The 19,698-nt window shown below is 41.6% G+C and overlaps 1 protein-coding gene across 1 annotated transcript in view; it reads right to left on the reverse strand.

Annotated features, from left to right (window-relative positions):
* Nucleotides 1-19,698, reverse strand: part of KIF26B (kinesin family member 26B) — a 573,188-nt gene that overhangs the window by 436,189 nt on the left and 117,301 nt on the right. The gene's annotated exons all lie outside the window — the stretch shown is intronic.

The raw sequence follows: 19,698 nt of genomic DNA on the forward strand, positions 1-19,698 counted from the left end.
GAAGGGGGAGCCAGCAGGTGAAAATGAAGGTACCGTGTGGACTCCCAAACTTGCAGCTTGTACCTGGCCTATTTGGCAGTCTGAAGGATGGTGTTCTTTTAACCTGTGAGATCTGCCCTAGCTCTGGGTGGCTAAGATCAGAGAGAAAGTATGCCACCTCGGCAGCTGGTATCAGAAATGATTGAGAAGTGGGAGGGGGGACTGGATCAATCTCAGATTTGGGGAATTAGATTCAAGCTGATTCTTATCCACAAAGTTATCCACAAAGATCCCTAGCAATAATTTAACTAACCACATAAAGCTAACCCACAAAAGCAAAATTAATCTCAACTTTCGCTTAAGAGGATCTCAGAAATGCCCACAGCTACTCCAATTCCCCCTGACAGGAGGGGATATGTGAGGGAGGCCAGGATGGCAGGTAGAGAGGAGTGATCTGAACCCACTGCAGTTAAATATCTTACTTTTGAAAATCTGACAAACACATATGGCCCTGTGAACACATGGCAAGGGTTTCCACACACCTTGGAAGGGGCCTATGCAAGGAAGAGGCCCTGAAGCTTAAGCTTCATGAGCTGCACAGTAAATCCATGCTTGGCACACATTATGGGAGAAGTGGGTCAAGGACAGAAGCTGGGGAGATGTCTATATTATTTAAGGAGCAAAAAGAATAAATAAAATCAACAAGAAAGAGGTAAGTAGCATCTAAGTTAGAAAGTACAGTATCTCAGAATAACAACAGCTAATATTCATCAAGGCATTCCATGTCAGCACGGTTTCTAAGTACTTTAAATCGTTGTTGTTGTTAGTAGCTGTCAAGTTAGCTCCAACTCAGGATGACCCCATGTACAACAGAATGAAACACCGCCCAGTCCTGTGCCATCTTCATGATCACTGATGTGCTCGAGTCCATTGTTACAGCCACCATGTATTTTGAATGCCTTCCAACCTAGGGGCTCAACTTCCACTGCTGTATCGGGTCATATTCTGTCGCTATCCATAGGGTTTTCATAGGCTACTTTTCAGAAATAGATCACCAGGCCTGTCTTCCTAACCTGTCTTAGTCTGAAAGCTCCACTGAAACCTGTCTGTCATGGGTGACCCTACCGATATTTGAAATACTGGTGACATAGCTTCCAGCATCATAGCAACATACAAGCCACCACAGTACGGCAAACTGACAGACAGGTGGTGGAATACTTTAAATATATCATCTGATTTAAGCCTCAAAATAAACCTATGAGAGGAAGCCAAGGAAGGGAAAAAAAAAAATCTCCAGAATGAAAATATTGTCAACAGTACCAGATATGGTAGAAAGGTAAAAAAATGATGAGGGCTCACAAAATAATTTAGGAATTGGGGATTAGATTTGGTAACCAGAAAGCTGTTGGCCACGCAGGAGAGGGCAGTTTCAGGATGGCGTAAGGAACTTCAGACCAAGTGTAAAAGGTATAGAGCGAGCTAGTCCTGAGTCGGTGCATGTGGCAAGCACAGATTTTTCTTTCAGAAAGCTGGGCAGTGAGAGGAGAGTTAGGACAACAATAAAGGAGGCTTGCAGGATCAAGGGGTGTTTGATTTTTATTTAGACTTGGGCTTGTCTGTACATTGATGAAGAGTCAGATGTAGCAAATTTCTGGTGACAGCAGGAGGGAAAAGAATCCAGAACCAAAGTGGAGAAGAGCAAAGAAGAAAAGGAGATACTTCTTCCTCAGAGTCACTGAAGGCAAATACGTCCGAGCATTTAATAGCAAAATCTAAAAGGATACCAACTCCATTTTGTATCACTGGTCAGACATTCCTTCCTGTATAAAAATACCCTCGTTTCCCAACCACAAGGCAATTCACGGAAACTTTTGCCATCAATGGCTGCGCCTTCTTCGGGTCTTGCTTAGCAACTGTTTGGTCAGGAGAGTAAATATACTCTGATATCTACAGGCCTCCACATTTAGAACCACCTTTAGAGGGAATATATCAAAACTTAGCTCTCTGCTATCACAAAAGAATGAGTCTGAAATTCGTCTAAAATCCCATGAGGATTATTTGGTTATTAGTGCTTTTTCCTTTCTCCAAAGACAACTGCAAAATTTGCCCCCCTGAGTACGTGGCTGGTTTATACTCCAAGAACTGGAATGTTTTTTTATTTTCTTTAGTGCAAGGTGATCTGCTTCTCTGAACCCTCCCCTGGGAGCTACATTTGAAACAGGGAAGACTGCAGAGTTGGAAAACTTTCCAACAAAGTCATTAACTTGAGAAGCATCACATTTGCTCCATGGTGAAAGCCCGCACTTGTGTGTCTTCAAGGTCTCACACTTCCTCCCCTCCTTACCTGGGGTCACACAGCCTAACCAGATGTCACTTCAAAGTACAAAAACGAGGAATAGTCCTGCACCCCTCAGGACTTCACAAAGGCGGCTGAAGGGGCCGGCATGGTTAGAAGTGCCTTTGTGGATGTTTTATCAGTGCTTGCTCTAAAAGAGAAGGTTTTTTTTTTTCCAAATTTTGTTTTTTGGGGAGTCCCGTTTCCTTGACAGCACATTTAGTTAATATAAGAAATCACTGCTGTCAGATATTCTTTGGGTGTGCAAGCAATAACTACCCAGTTGCAAAAAAATCAAGAAAGCCAAATTAATTGTGCAAAGGTTGTGTAAATAAATCTTGTAAGTTAATGTGTTGAGTTCAATGTCACAGCTGGGAAGGATCTTCAAGGTCTTTTAGTCAATTTCTCTTTACAGATAAGGAAATTCAGGCCAAGAAAGGTGTTAAAAAAAAAAAAAAAAAACTTGCTCTAGGTCACTGAACACGTTAGAAGCGGAACCAAGAATAAAGCCCAGGTCTTCTGGTAGATTCTGATACTTTTCTTAACCACCATAGAGATGGCTATTCTTCATCTCTATCACCACGTACTTCCTCATGCTCTGGAAGAAATAACCACAATTCCCCGATACAATGGGAAAATGCTTAATGTTTCACTGCTTCCATGACACATAAAAGGAATGAGTGGGGAGTAAAGAGATAAGCAAGCCATTACCTCCCTTGCTGGTCAATTTATGGACTCACCTTCCTTTAATATTATATCTAATCAATACTACATCTAATTTATGGCTGAACAAAACTGGGTGCTTTCACATGACTTAACTATGCCCTGGTGGCATAGTGGTTAAGAGTTACGGCTGCTAACTAAAAGGTCGGCAGTTCGAATCCGCCAGGCGCTCCTTGGAAACTCTATGGGGCAGTTCTACTCTGTCCTATAGGGTTCCTATGAGTCAGAATCAACTTGATGGCAGTGGGTTTGGTTTTTTTTTTTTTTTTGGAATCAGGAACTGGAAGACAGAGGGCATGACCCAGGGATTTCTTCTTTGGAGATTCTATCCAGCTTTGTGGTTCACCAACAGGCCATTAAGCTCTCAATCAGATTCATTTGACCAGTAAACATCTAAAATAACAACAGCAATATGTTTCCTTTCTTTTGAAGAGCTCTTTAACGCAGGCATCAGAGAATGAGCTCAACTGACATATGAAGAAGCACTATAAGTTAAGATACCGGGCAAGTGGCAGGAAGGTACAGACTCCAACCCAAGCCCTAGAACCTTATTCGGTCCAACCTCCTGAGCACAACCAAGCAGTACAGCCAGAGTTTGGCCAGGCAGCCACTTTGCTACACTGCCTGGCTGTTCGTTTATATAAACACACAGCTGAAGAGAATCCGGGACTATCTCCAAAGGAGAAAGCCCTGCTTTTGTCTTACAAAGCTGCTCTGACCCCAAAGGAACGTACAATAGGAAATGAAAGTTGGACAGAAAATCAATTCCAACAGGAAACAGGATGATCCCTGCTCAAGCTCAGTTCCAGGATCCATCACTGTAATAACCCAGAGCTGTGCAGCCAGGGAGCCACGGCCCCAACTCTTGCGTACGGCAGAAAGGGAGAAGGGAACGGCTCAGAGAAGCCGCAGCCATGTGCAGGGACCACAGGCACTGCAGGCATTGCAGTTGGTTTTCATTTTAATGAGATTTTAATTTATTTGTGCCTCTCCCAACGAAAGGATGAAGGTTGTTTTTCAAGAGGAACTTGAACTAAAGACATTAAAAACCTTTTTAAAAAGCAGTGATAGAAGAAGAAAGGCAGTGTCTGGAGTCTAAATAAGACGAACTTTCTATTGAGCAAATCAATATATTGTAATTCCCCACAGGAAGACGCCAATGTTTCCAGAAGCTCCACTCAGCACGTAGTTAGTGAGTTCCTATTACGTCGAGGACTGGGCAAAGAACCAGAAATAGAAAGATGAATAAGATACGCTTGCTCTAGAATTTCAGCTGAGCTACAAGACACTGTATCTTCACCAAAAACTATTAGAACTCTCTGGGAGGCTTCAAAGAATTGGGTTTTGCAGCACCTGACACCCTACAGGGCAGTGGGAGCCCAGGTCAAGACATAAAAGCAGGTGTTCCTGAGCACCAGTCATCTGCCTCAGCATCTCTCCTCACATGCTGCTTACCCTCTGAATCACTTGGCAGCTTATTAAAATGAGTAAAGTACAGACCCTCATGACAAGCGTTACTTAAGAACAAAGAGTATTAAAGGATTTTGCAAAAATTAGAAAGGTCACTATGACTTATGCTGATGTCCCTGGGTGTTGGAAGCAGTTAAATGGTCAGCTGCTTACAGAAAGGCTGGCAGTTTGAGTCCATCGACAGGTGCCTCAGAAGAAAGGCCTAACAATCTACTTCCAGAAAAATCAGCCATGGAAAACCCTAAGGAGCATAGTTCTACTCTGAAACATACGGGGGTCGCCAGGAGTCACAGTCAACTTGACAACAACAGGTATTGGTTATGACTTATTTGATAAAAGACAACAGTGGCCTGGTAAGTAGCTCAAAATGGTGGATAATGCTGAAATTATTTACACTAAATTGGATCATCTTTTCCAGTAAGTACAGTGGGATGGAGGAGAGAATTCTGGATGTAAACCCAAAGGATATACTCTCCAGACCCAGCTCTACCCATTGTTAGCTGGGCAACTTTGGGCACACCACTTAACTTCTCTGTGCCTCAGTTTCCTCACATGAAATGGGATACTATTATCTGCTCAACTCCTTAGAACTGCTGTAAATATCGAAAGAGATTATTTATGTGTAAAATGTTTTGAGAATTCTAAAATGTTCTGCAAAGATTAGTTCTTATTACCCCCTTTCTAACATTTTTCTTCTATATAAAATTAATTTGGCTTTCCTATGAAAACACAGTCTGATGATGCAAAGTCAGCTGGGATCAGAGCTTGGCCTCTGAAAACCCATAAAGCAAGTAGTCCCAACTGAAAAAAAAAATCCAAATTGAATATAAAAGCAAAGTGCAAGCCTTTCACTTGCTCAGACCTGGTTGTAATTTTCTTTCTTTGCTAGACTCTGGGCAGGCAAATGGGCACAAGGTCTGAAGGTAGCAGGGGCTAGGGCTGATGCAATAATAATAATGGAAAGAGGGGAAACAATCTGTCTGTTCAAATCCAACTCTGGGAATGAGGGCTAAGCTACAAGGCAGGTGGAGAGGCAGGGAGCTGGGTTAGGAACACAAACAGGTTTAGTAATCAATCCAAAATCACAGTTGTGAAAACCACATAAAATGCCATCTGGCCTCCTGGATCTCGTGGGACATTAAGCAAAGGCAGCCTTCCAATACACATGTTCTCATTGCTCCGAGAACAGCTCTTCTCATTACCCAGTCAACTGTGAAAGAGTTACCCAGATTTTTCCACCCTCGCCAGAGTCGTTTTTTCGCCCTTGCCAGAATTGTTCTGAACACCAGTGAAAACAGCTCACGTATCATGGGGAGGCTGTTCATCCCTGGACACTTTCTGGATTCTGAAAACCAGTTGGTGACCCGAGGTCTCTCTTCCGCTGTCAAGGATGGCTTACTATGACACCATTTCCACCTTCCTCTTGCTTTAAAGATGTCGTAAGTAAAGCTGACAATATTCTAGGAGCTAACTGTTGTATAGCGTAAGCTTACAGTCAAAGAAGGTAAAATTTGGCCATCAGTTGGAACAAAGAAGTGTCACTCTTCCACAAGATTCACCAGCACACATGAAATCTGCCACCATGGTGTCCCATATCTCAGCCACTAGGCTATAGGCTTTGGAAGGGCAGGAACTAACTCATAATTTGACAGTTTCCCATTGCCATCAACCAGAACAGTGCTTGGAATAGGGTTGGCATTTGATAAATATTTGATAAATGCATACATGCATAAAAAAGCCTAATACTTTTTCTCTGAGTCAGATTATTTTCTAGAAATATCATAGCTGTTCAGAAAGTAATTTCCCGCTAAGGAAGGCTTCCATTTTTGTTTTTGTTTGTTTGTTTGTTTTTGTTTTTATTGTGGCTCTAATTTTTTTGAAGGCAGGGTTTATTTAATCAGCCAAGATAAGCAGCGATGTATGGTAGTGGAAAGACTCTTGGGCATGGAGTCAGGAGACATGGATTTAAATCCTGTCTTTGTCTCTCACCCAGCTGTGTGACCTTAGTTAATTCACTTGGCCTTTCTGACTCTTAGTTTCATGGCCTTTCTGAGTCTTAGTTTCATGGCCTTTCTGAATCTCAGTCTCATCATCTGTTAAAATGGAAATAATTGCTTTCATGTAGCTATTTTGAGAATCAATAATACCCCAAAAACTAAAAATTTATGTAGTGTGGTTCAAATCATTTCATTTGTGCAGCTCAGTACTACTTTCTTCAGCACACAAATTTTTTTAAAAGGGCATTTATTGCTCTTAAATTTCCTATCTGGGAAGTCAAGATATAAATGAAATCAGTTAAGAGCACTTATAAGCTATGTGTGGAATAAGTACAAAATTATTTAGTGCTAAGGTGAGACCAGCCCTGAGTGGTGCAAATGGTAAGGTGTTCAGCTACTACCCCTAGTTCAAACCGACTCCTAGGCTCCTCAGAAGAAAGGCTTAGCAATCTACTGCCAAAAAATCAGCCATGGAAAACCTCAAGGAGCACAGTTCTACTCTGACACACGTGGGTTCGCCACGAATCAAAACTGACTACATGGCAACTTTTTTTTTTTCAACTGGTGGAGGTGAGGTCATAAAAAGAAATTGAGAGTTTTGGTGAGGCTCTTTAGGAAAGCAATGGGCATGGAAGGGGATTGAAGACTAGGTAAGTGACATAAACTTAATAAAGATGTGCCAGTGAAAACCAGTAGGTGGGCAGGGGGAATTAAGATGAGCTTTGCCAAACATTTCGGGCACCCCGTCAAGACTTGGGCTGCAAGCAGAGGACTCCGAGTCCAAACGCCACAATGAGGTCCTTCAGGTAGAATTAGCTCTGGCGCACACTGCACAGATCCAAGCCCACCTCCAGCTGCTGCCCAACCGCACCTTTGCTTGGGCCCTTGTCACTCCCACTCAGGTTACTACCCACAACGCTGAACTGTTCAGTTTGCCTCCAGTATGAAATGGCTTATCTTGTAATCGTGGAGTTGCTGATACCTAATTACCCAAAGAATTTCTTCAAAAGGGGGTCATCTACAAAGATGCTCCCTCAGCATAGAACCCAAGGGAGGAGATGTGGATGGAGAGGCTTCAGTTAGCAACATGAATACTAGTCACTTGCTCCTAAATGGGGAACACGGTGTCTAACACCATATTCATTCTTGTTCTCTGGCCTTAGGATACATTTCCCAGCCCATAAGGAAAAAAAAAAAAAAGACTAAACATGACAACTTCCAGGCCCCTAAAGCTCCCTTCCCCAAAGTCATAGGTCCTAGTAGCATATAGAGTCCAATACAAAGAATAAACTCAGGGGCCTTAGGCTGACAAACCACTGAACTCCAGAGATTTACTGAACATCTACCTTGTGACTGACAATAAGCTTGATGCAGGGGTTACAAAGACAAATAATGGGCAGACAGAAAAGTCTCTGGACAAGTTCAACTCTTACCCAGAGCTGTTTTAGACACACCCAAATTCCCCCAACAGCTTCACACTTATTGAGGCTTCCTTATACCCTAACACCATCCAGGTCAAAGCAAACTCACCCAAGCCACTCTTAGAATGAGACTGAAAAACAAAAGTCTCAGTCAAATCCTGTACAATCAAAACCAGATGGAAGAATTTTTCTGAATACACTTAAATGGTATCTTTCTTTCAATTAGTTCAAGGCCCTGGAAAGTAATGTTTCTGAAAAGGAGTTAAAGCACCAAGAAAAATCATTCTCTCTAATGTCCAAATCACCTCCAAAAATTTCCTCCTTATCACCCCTTTAGGGTTCTATATCTTTCCAAATGTATCAGCATCTTTTCATGTAATTTTCTACATGGACTGAAAATGTCCTTTAATGGAAAACCAGATGAGACCTTCGAGGGGCTGGGATTATGATTCCATTTTACCATTTTAGGAAATGCAGATAGAGAGCCATGGACAGAGTTCTCCATATCTTCCTTAAGCTTGACCATTTATCACTCGTCAATTTAACCTCATTACCTCAGAACTGTGTCTATATCACACAATTGACCAGTTGACTGGCTTGGTTTAGTTAAAAACAATTAAGAAGCTTACTGAATTGACCGTTTGTTGAACTGAACTGTAATTAATTCAGTTAAAATGTTGAGCCAATGATGTGTATAAACATTTCTCCAGAATGTATGAAGTTGTACCTAATGTTTAAAAAGGGATCATTTCTTTCCATTCCAAATAAAGATTTTTAACATGTCTAAGCCCTGTAGCTGTCGAGTGAATTCTGACTCATAGCAACCCCACAGGACAGAGTAGAACTGCCCCATAGGGTTTCCAAAGGGTAGCTGGTGGATTTAAACTGCCACTCTTTGGTTAGCAGCCTGAGCTCTTAATTACTGTGCCACCAGGGCTCCCTAACATGTCTCTATCTTATTATATTTGCCTGGATTGATGCAACATACTACTTTGGATCCTATTCCTCTGCAATCTTTCCCCATGAGTTGAAGGAGACTACAATATATTTAGGAAAATATTAGGGCAGTCAAAAACTGCTCAAGTATCCAGGGAACTCCAAACTACCCTTCTTATGAACATTTCCTTCAAGAACTGGTCTCATCCCCTTTTCCTTACCTCCACCTCCAGCTCTTCTCCTCTCCCTGCGTCCATTCTACCAGTTGCCTTCAAGTCATTTTCGACTCATGGCAACCCCATGTGCGTGAGAGTAGAACTGTGCTCCTTAGGGTTTTCAATGGTTGCTTTTTGGGAAGTAGATTGTCAGTCCTTTCTTTGGAGGTGCCTCTGGGTAGACAACCCTCCAACCTTTCAGTTAGCAGCCAAGCATGCTAACCATTTGTACCACCCGGGGACTCCATCCCCACTCTAAGTAGTCACCAAAGAGAAATTCAATTGTTTAAATGAAAAAGCAAATGTCTGCTATGTACCTAATTCAGTTTTATGCTGTTGAAGGATACTCTTGTTAACTTTGCCTCCTTAAGAAGACAAGTCAGCTCATGATTTATAAAGCAATTCAGAAACAGGAAAACGAAAAAGGGTGTGTAAGATTTTGAGAGAGAAGATACCCTACTCCTTCAAAGATGGAAGATGGAGACTATGCAGATTAACTGTTTAAAGGATTCTCACATATAGACAGACTCTGATCCTTTGATTCATTTCTTGAGAGCAGAGTACCTGGTAGGGGGTTTGGGGGAGGTCTGTTAACAGATCTCTCCTTTTATGACTTGGAGTGAAATGGGAGCCTGGAGGCTCTGTGGGAGGTTTCCAACACAATTATAATGCCTTACATTTCTGTGGCTCCATCTCCCTAAGTGCTTTATGAACCTTGGCATAGACTTCCTGTCCACACCCAGCCCACCCCCAGGGTACAAAACAGGGCCAACAGAATGGTCCATATTCCTTAAAAGAAGAACTCAACACAATCTAATGGCTTTGTTATTCAAGGGAACTCGGCTCATGGGAAACCAGAATTTTAACTTGCAAATTTAAAGACTATTCATATTGATGTGTCTTCCAAGGACATAAATCAGAATGACTAAATTCAACTTTATGCTAGCTCCTAAACAGAAAAATAAGAAGAAATCTTCTTTTTCTGTTGCCAGGCTTTTATCCAAAGAATCTTTTTGCTACTAAGAGCCATCTGGGGTCAGGCTACATTCTATCTTGAAAGAACCTGAAGCTGCCAGAAGTTGGGATAATTGGTAAAATCACCCTCTAGATCTGGGCATATTGTTCATCTGTGTCAAGAGCACAGAATCTAAGCAAGTCGTTTGTTCTCCACACTTGACCAAGTCCATGCTGGGCACAGTCCCAACCCCACAACACCTACTACTGCCACCCACCACCCACTCTTGCAGTACAAACTGGCTCAGGACATTGTGAAATACCAGTTGTGGTCAACTCCCACTCATGGCGACCCCATGCATGACACAATAGAACCAAGCTCTGTAAGGTTTTCAATACAGAGAGAGGCACCACCTAAAACAGATCAATCAGGACATTTCAAAACAAAATCAAAATGAAAGGGGCAAACCAAGTAGAAGACAGGCAGAAAACAAGGTGTGTCTTTGCCTTGGGGATAGGATTCTGAAAGATTAAACACACACACACCCCTAAGGCTTGAGTTGAACGCCTCTCTAAATTATATTTCTTGAATTTTATTATATCATCTTTGTGGCACTGCTATTAAACATTAAAGATAATGACTACATTCTGCAAGCAACCTAATATTGAACGTGATTGAAAAGCAGGACCTCGGCTTTAAAGGAGCCTGGGAGTGTTGAAATTCAGGAGAGGGGGCAATGCAGGACCAGCTCTCAGGGCGCTGGTCAACTGCTGAGCAGAGAAGAGGTGTAAATGTATCATGAGGAGGAAGCTGGGCAGTTACAATATTGCTTCTGTGAGCCCCTGAAAACTGTGGAAAAGTAAAAAAGGGAAACCTGCTTGCAGATACACACTTGCTTTGGTTTGCTCTATGACAATGATCTGTTATTTATTCCCAAAACAGTGGAGTAAAACTTAGGAGTTAGTGCTTACAGATGCTCCTGCGAAGCAAAGCCAGAAGAAAGACCTCTGCTTCACCCAGAAGGAGTCCTGGGGTGGTGCAAATGGTGAACACATTTGGGGGCTAGCCAAAAGGTTGGCTGTTTGAGTCCACCCAGAGGTGCCTCAAAAGAAAGGCCTGGCAATCTATTTCCAAAAAAATCAGTCATTGAAAACCCTACGGAGCACAGCTCTACTCTGACACACAAGTTGGAATCAAAGCCACGGCAATGGCTACCGGTTCACCCTGAAAGCCAGGCGCCGAAGGTAGTAAAAGGTTTGACAAACTACAAACTTTTAAAAAGGAGGCCAAATGAAAGAGCAGAAGAGTGACCAATCCTCAGGGGTCGGGGAGAAGTTGGGGCACTCACAAGCTCACTGTCAAAGGCTGGGTTCAGAAGGCGTCTAAAAATTGCACATGAAAGATTTATTTGAATAAACACCACTGACAAGGTTATCAGTAACTCTGGTGTAAATTCAGCATTAGTCGGATTGCTTTCTTCCTAACACCTTGCTGGAGAGTGGTGTTTTGATGGTGGAGAATGGAATGGATTTCACGTCCATTCTCCCACACCTCTAATCTATTCTCTGCGCAGCACAGAAAGATGTAAAAGTGAATTGGGTCATATCTCTCCCTGTTAAAAACCCTTCAACAGAGCCCCAGGGTGGTGAAAACCGTTAACTTGCTCAGTTGCTAACCAAAAGGTTGGTGGCTCCAGTTCACCCAGAAGAGCCTCAAAAGATACATCTCCTGATTTACTTCCAAGAAATCAGCCATTGGAAACACTAGGGCACACCGTTCTACTATGACACACGTGGGGTCGCCAGGAGTCAAAGCCAACTCCATGGCAACTTGTTTATGTACATATGCACACACACATGCTACAAGGAAAATTCTCACCAAAAAATAATAATAATAATAATCATCTACATAAATCAAACCCTTCAACAACTTTGCATCACTCACAAGGCCCACAAACACTGGGAGACCTGATCTCAGCTCCAGCCCCTCTGTCCTCCTCTCGGTCACTAAAGCCTCTTATTCTTCCTTCCCCAGTGCCTTCCCCGTGTTCTCCCTCATGGACGGCACACCACATCAGCGCTCCTCTGCCTCCACCGTCACCACACCTCCTCCACGGTGTGCTTTGTCATCTCCTACTTGCCCCTCAAGTCCCAGCTTAAACTTCATGTTTTCAGCAAGTCAGGTACCCTCTGTTATCTGTTCTCCTCAACTCCTCATGTTACACTTTGTAACACTAAACATTTGTAATTTCTAGGGAAACATCTCTGTTCACCACTGAGAACAAGAGTCATGTTTCACTTATTCATCACTATACGTCTACCTAGTAGAGAGTCTGGCTGGCACAGCTGCCCAATAGGCTAGTAGGTGCTCGATAAATATTTGTGGGTTGATAGGAAGGACTTGGTTACTCACAGGTCACACAAAGGCCCGAGTACTTGGGTAACAAGGAAGCAAAGTGTTCAGAACGCAGAAGACGAATAATGTGGGATGGAATAAAAAAAAAAGTTTATCTTCTTTCAAAGATTTTTCCAGCTTTTGGATAAATCTAATACTTCTCATAGTCAAAATTCAATTCAAGCATTTTCTGAACACTTACTATATGGCAAACGTGGTAGACTGTCTGCCAAAATGTCTTCAGTTACCATCCTCTTCCCTGTGTCTGTACCCCTTGGGAACATGGCCTTGCAGCTCCTCCCATTAAGAGGTAGAGTCTATTTCCCCTGCCTTTTATCTGGACTGGTCTTGTAGTATCTTTAGCCAATAAACTACAACAGAAGTGACACTTTGCCAGTTCTGAGTTTGGGCCTCAAGAGACCACACATGCTTCTGCTCACTCTCCTGCCCAGCTGCCACTTTAACAAGCCCAGGCTAGCCTTCTAGAATATAAAAGACTAGGTGGAAAAGGGATGAGACCTCCTAACTGAAGCCAACTTAGATCAACCAGCCCTCAGCTGGCCTATAAGCTGGTCACAGATGCATAAGGGAGCACCACTGAAACCAGAAGAACTACTCAGCTGAGCTCAGCCTAAACTGCCAGCCTGAGGAGTCATGGCTAAATAAATAGCTATTGTTTTAAATCACTAAGTTTTGGAGTAGTTTGTTATGCAGCAATAACGGATAACTGAGTGGAGAAACCAGGCAGATAGATGAGATAGACACTACTTCCATTCATCCATTCATTAGTTCATTCATTCACTCAATAAAAGTCTTATTGAGCACTTACTGAATGCCAGGCTCTGTATTAGATGCAGAACTAGAGATATAAAGGTGAAAGGAAATAATCCCTGACCACAGTAAAAGTGGATATAAACAATAAGGCAATGCCAACAGAGTAACAGGGCTAAGGAAAACTAACAGAGTTGGAGGCAGGATTGAGGTGGGAGTGAACGCAGTTTGGGGAGTATTACCAGAGAAAGTTATGCCTATGCTGAGACCTAAAAGATGAGAAGAATTAGCCACAAAAAACAGAAAAGGTTTTTCTGGGCAGAGGTTGCTACTTATGGTTTCAGTCTGTACTGCTTGTTGTCAAAAGGAGGATAGCCATTTATTGTATTGTTTCCATTATATCTCCTAGTGTTGTTCCTCTCTTTGTTGGCCTTTTGGATTCACTAAAAAAAGTCTGGGAATAAACTCTCCTGCAGAATAATTGTCAATTTGAACCTATTACTCCATAAAAAGAGTTTTAATTGAACGACCCTCCCCTACCCCAAAACAGGAAAGAAATTCAGATAGATGGGAAAGGAAAACACAGAAGCTCTATTTAGTTATTCAAGGGGAAAAAAAGGCTTTGAAACTGCAAAAACTCATTTGAGCCACAGAGCCACAATTTAAGTTAGCAATTTTCACCCTTGATGTTGCATAGCACTCCTGATTACACCAATTAATTAGAGTGGGTGCATCTGGTTCTTTCTAATTTTCTGCTATCAGGCATAGAGCAGCTACTAATAAATGTTTATCACAGGGCTTCAAACCAGTTTGTTCCAGTTCGAGCGCCTGCTGAGATTTTTCATTGCCACCCCAGATACACTGAATCGGAATCTACAGTTCAGCGAGATCCTCAGATGATTCTTATGTATAATAAATTTTGAGAATTGGTCCCTAACCAGCAGCATTAGCATCACCTGGGAACTTGTCAGAAAAGCAAGTTCTCAGTAGGGGTTTGAACCGGAATGAACTGGTTCGAAGCACTAGTTTATTAGATGATTTTCCAAGTCCGTACACTTACTGACTAGAAAATCGCAATAATAATAATGAATGGGATAATAGAAGGATGCTACAATGTCTGGATTCCAATAGCTTGTCAGTAATTTCTTCAATGATAGTCTTCTATTCAAGGAACAGGAGATGCATTCAAATTCTACCCTATAACCACACCTATGATTAAACCAAAATTCAATTTCTTTATACTTTATGAAGAAGGTTGTTTGACTTCATCAGTCAGTTCTGGTGACAATTCCAAAATTACTGGTAATTCAAAAGAAAACATTTTATTTCTGAGCTTCTTTTGGCCACCAATTCTAAACACTACTGGCTGTAAGTGAACCAGATCTCTTCTATATGTAAGACATGTATAAAAAGGAGGACAAAGCTCGGAAGTAATCAAATACCAAACCAAAAAAACCAAGCCAGTTGCGGTCAAGTCAATTCCAACTCACGGCAACCCCACGTATTGCAGAGTAGAACTGCTCCATAGGTTTTTCAAGGCTGTGAACCTTCAGAAGCAGATGGCCAAGCTTTCCTTCCGAGCCGCCTCTGGATGGGTTCAAACTGCCGACCTTTCATTTAGAAACTGAGCCCTTAACTGTTTGTACTACTCAGGTATTCCAATCAAATACACTGGATCTCATGAGGTTTCTTGTCTGTGTCATGCACACAGTAGAGATGAAAAGTTATTACTGAACTATTTCGATTGACTCTCGTCTTCCCAATAAGAACTCTCTTCTGAAATAGCAAGAGTAAACTGCAGACAGGGTATTCAATTGCCATGGAGGTTACAGGCCATCTGGCAAGGAATTAAGATCTTTGGGCTATTCTTATTTCTGTTAAGATGTGCCCACATTATGGTGAAGGATACGACAGTACACAATACTGGGGAAGCCAGCATAAATTGTACAAGGCAAGCTCACGGAAGCTCCATAGACACATCCAAACTCCCTGAGGGACTGAATTACTGGGCTGAGGGCTGTGGGGACAATAGTCTTGGGGAACATCTAGCTCAACTGGCATAACACAGTTTATAAAGAAAATGTTCTACGGTCAGCTTTGGTGAGTAGCGTCTGGGGTCTTAAAAGCTTATGAGTGGCCATCTAAGATACTGTACTGGTCTCACCCCATCAGGAGCAAGGAAGAATGAAGAAAACCAAAGACACAAGGGAAAGATTAGTCCAAAGGAATAATGGACCACAATTACCACAGCCTCCACCAGACTGAGTCCAAAACAACTAGGTGGTGCCTGGCTACCACCACTGACTGTTCTGACAGGGACCACAATAGAAGGTCCTGGATAGAGCTAGAGAAAAATGCAGAACAAAATTCTAACTCACAAAAAAAAAAAAAAAGCAGACAGAGACTGGAGAAACCCTGAGAGTATGGCCCCTGGACACCCTTTTAGCTCAGTAATGAACTCACTCCCGAGGTTTACCCTTCAGCCAAAGATTAGAGAGGCACATAAAACAAAATGAGACAAAAATACCAGCCCTGAAACAAGGACTAGAAGGCAGGAAAGCTGGTAATAGGGAACCCCAGGTTCAGAAAGAAGAGTGTTGACATGTCATGCGGTTGGTAACCAATGTCACAAAACAATATGTGTACTAATTGTTCAATGAGAATCTAGTGTGTTCTGTAAACTTTCACCTAAAGTACAGTAAGAAAAAAAAAAAAAAGATGCACTCACTTTAATCAATTGGTGCAAATGGTTTGCTCTCAACTACTAACCAAACGGTTGGTGGTTCAAATTCACCCAGTAGTGCTATGGAAGGCCTGGAGATCTGCTTCCATAAAGATTACCACCAAGAAAACCTAAGGAGCTGGGTTCTAACCTGTAACACATGGGGTCGCCGTGAGTCAGAACCGACTCAACAGAAATGGTTTTATTTTTAATATGTGTTAATTTTTTATTTTGAAATTTTTTTTTATTTTTAAAAATTTTTACTTAATTTTTTTAATTCAAGCTCCAGTTCTATTTAGTTCTCTTCCTTCTCCAAAAACAAGAAAACCAGTCATAAATGAAGAGCCAGCTCATTTAGACTTAATCTATTGAGAACCCTGACATCCATCTTGTGATACTGTCTCTCCAGGTGTCCTGCTGGCCCAGTGGCGCACCATTTCAGGTCAGAACTGTCTCCAGTGGATCCAATCTCCATTTTCTATGGTATACATTCGTGTGTTGTTCGTCTACATGACTGTCACCTTTTCCAGGGAAATTTGCTCAGTACTGTATGGTGTCAGCTATAATTTCTGCTTGAAAATACATTCTGGAGGCATTTAGAACACATCATTAAATGGGATGCTGTATTAGCCTCAATCCACTTATGCTGTCCATTTTCCTGTCTTACGTGGGTTTCTAAAGAGATTAGTGTGAAATGGGGTCCCTGTCCTAAGGGGTTAATCATTTTACACTGTTCACTCCCGACAGAAGTCATAATCTGCTGTGTGTGAAATCACATTTAGTTGCTGTGAAAATGATTATGATGCTCGGAATGGAACATTACAGCTTCAGGTGGAAGATGAATAGTGAGAGCAGAGGGACTCCTAGGAAGTACAAAAGCTCTTCCCAGGAATAACGCTCAGTACTAAAAAACAGTGAGGTGGAAAAATGGCACAGTGAAAGCAAACAATCTGCAACATGAAAATTAACTTTATTAATGGATTTCCTAGGTATTGCCCTCTCTGCTCTTTCAATTTCTTAAAAAACCACTAATGGTATGGTTGGGATACTCAAAAAACTCAGAAGCTGGTAGGAAAAACAAGAGTGAGAAGATGGGAAAGAGTAGCCACTTCTCAATGAAATTCCCAAAATACCACTGAAACGAGAAATTTCTTCCTCTTCCATGGCATGGATCAATAAAGAGACAAGGCCATCAGAGATCCTCAGATCAGAGGCTCTTAAAAATAATGTGATCTCTAACAGTGAGCATCAGACCACCAAAGAGAAGGTTACACTGATCTAATCAGTCTTGTAAATAATGCCAAATTCCAGTAATTTAGAAGGAAAAATCACTTCTATATCAACTACAAAACACCAGAGGTAACTAAAATAATATGCAAACAGGTCAACTTTTAGACATGTAAATTCTGCTTAATGTGAAAATTAAATGATTTAAAGTACGGAAATTAATAAGTGTATAAAATGAACCATAGATGAATCCTTGTTGTTGTTCTTGTTAGGTGCCGTCGAGTCAGTTCTGACTCACAGCGACCCTATGCACAACAGAACGAAACACTGCCCAGTCCTGTGCCATCCTTACAATCATTGTTATGCTTGAGCTCATTGTTGCAGCTACTGTGTCAATCCACCTCATTGAGGGTCTCCCTCTTTTCCACTGACCCTGTACTCTGCCAAGCATGATGTCCTTCTCCAGGGACTGATCCCTCCTGACAACATGCCCAAAGTATGTAAGACGCAGTCTCACCATCCTTGCTTCTAAGGAACATTCTGGTTGCACTTCTTCTAAGACAGATTTGTTCATCCTTTTGGCAGTCCATGGTATATTCAATATTCTTCGCCAACACCACAATTCGAAGGCGTCAATTCTTCTTTGGTCTTCTTTATTCACTGTCCAGCTTTCACATGCATATGATGTGACTGAAAATACCATGACTTGCGTCAGGCGCACCTTAGTCTTCAAGGTGACAGCTTCACTTTTCAACACTTTAAAGAGGTCCTTTGCAGCAGACTTACCCAATGCAATGTGTCTTTTGATTTCTTGACTGCTGCTTCCATGGGTGTTGATTGTGGATCCAAGTAAAATGAAATCCTTGACAACTTCAATCTTTTCTCCGTTTATCATGATGTTGCTCATTGGTCCAGTTGTGAGGATTTTGGTTTTCTTTACGTTGAGATGCAATCCATACTGAAGGCTGTAGTCTCTGATCTTCGTTAGTAAGTGCTTCAAGTCCTCTTGACTTTCAGCAAGCAAGGTTGTGTCATCTGCATAACGCAGGTTGTTAATGAGTCTTCCTCCAATCCTGACGCCCTGTTCTTCTTCTTATAGTCCAGCTTCTTGGATTATTTTTGCTCAGCATACAGATTGAATAGGTATGGTGAAAGAATACAACCCTAGTACACACCTTTCCTGACTTGAAACCAATCAGTATCCCCTTGTTCTGTCTGAACAACTGCCTCTTGATCTATGTAAAGGTTCCTCATGAGCACAATTAAGTGTTCTGGAATTCCCATTCTTCGCAATGTTACCCATAATTTGTTATGATCCACACAGTCGAATGCCTTCGCACAGTCAATAAAACACAGGTAAACATCCTTCTGGTATTCTCTGCTTTCAGCCAGGATCCATTTGACAACAGCAATGATATCCCTGGTTCCATCCCTTCTCCTGAAACCAGCCTGACTTTCTGGGAGTTCCCTGTCAATATACTGCTGCAGCCATTTTTGAACGATCTTTAGCAAAATTTTGCTTGTGTGTGATATTAATGATATTGTTCTATAGCTTCCGCATTCAGTTGGATCACCTTTCTTGGGAATAGGCATAAATATGGATCTCTTCAAATTAAAAAAATAAAATACTTAAAAATATATTGCAATCACCGGAAGAGAAATACTTCCAGACCTGCAAACATATTCCTGTTATATCTGATAAAACAGATTTCTGAAAAATTGAGACAATCAAAAATTTTTTAATTAAAAAAATTGTATATGTTTTGGAAAAGTTTCCTACTGACTCCCTTTACAAAGTGAAGAATCTTTAATTTATGAATAACCAGCAATGAATTTACCTTTTTTTGGGTAAATATGCCAAATATCTAGTTATCTTAAAAATGGAGCAAATTCGTATTCCTGTAATCTTCTGCACAATTACAACATAGTTCATCAGTGGCTTAAGAATCAATATCCCAAATGTATGAGTTTGAGTTTTGTTTTACATTCCCCCTACCCAACCCAGCCTAGGAAGCCACAGGTACTACTCCACAGACCAGCTATTTAACATCAATGAGCTGTGACGATGTAGTTGTAAGGGATGAGGGGACCACATGAATTCCTGTTCTCAAGGAACAACTACAGCTGGAAGAAACAGTGGTCCATTTAAGCTAACATTTCTTTGATTTTCCCTTCATTTTTTTTAATTTTAGGAAGTATCCCATCTGGAATATACCATCTCATAGACCTCAGGGGCAGGAGGGAACATCCCCCCCAGACTCGATACTCGAGTGATAAATCCAACCCTCAAGAAATTTAAACTTCAGAGAATGAAACTCAGTGCATACCAAACCATAAACACTGACAAGCATAAGAAGAGCAGTATCTCTGTGGTAAACTGAATTATTGTTCCAAATTCTTTACCTGTGTCCACAACCTCTGCCATGTGACTTTGCAGTATCTTCCACTAGCTAAAACCCAAACCTGTTGCCACCAAGTAGATTCCAACTCATAGCAACCCTACAGATAGAGCAGAACTGCTCCATAAGGTTTCAAGGAGCAGCTGGTGGATGT

This window comes from Elephas maximus, chromosome 24 (genome assembly GCF_024166365.1).
Source record: "Elephas maximus indicus isolate mEleMax1 chromosome 24, mEleMax1 primary haplotype, whole genome shotgun sequence".
NCBI lineage: Eukaryota > Metazoa > Chordata > Mammalia > Proboscidea > Elephantidae > Elephas > Elephas maximus.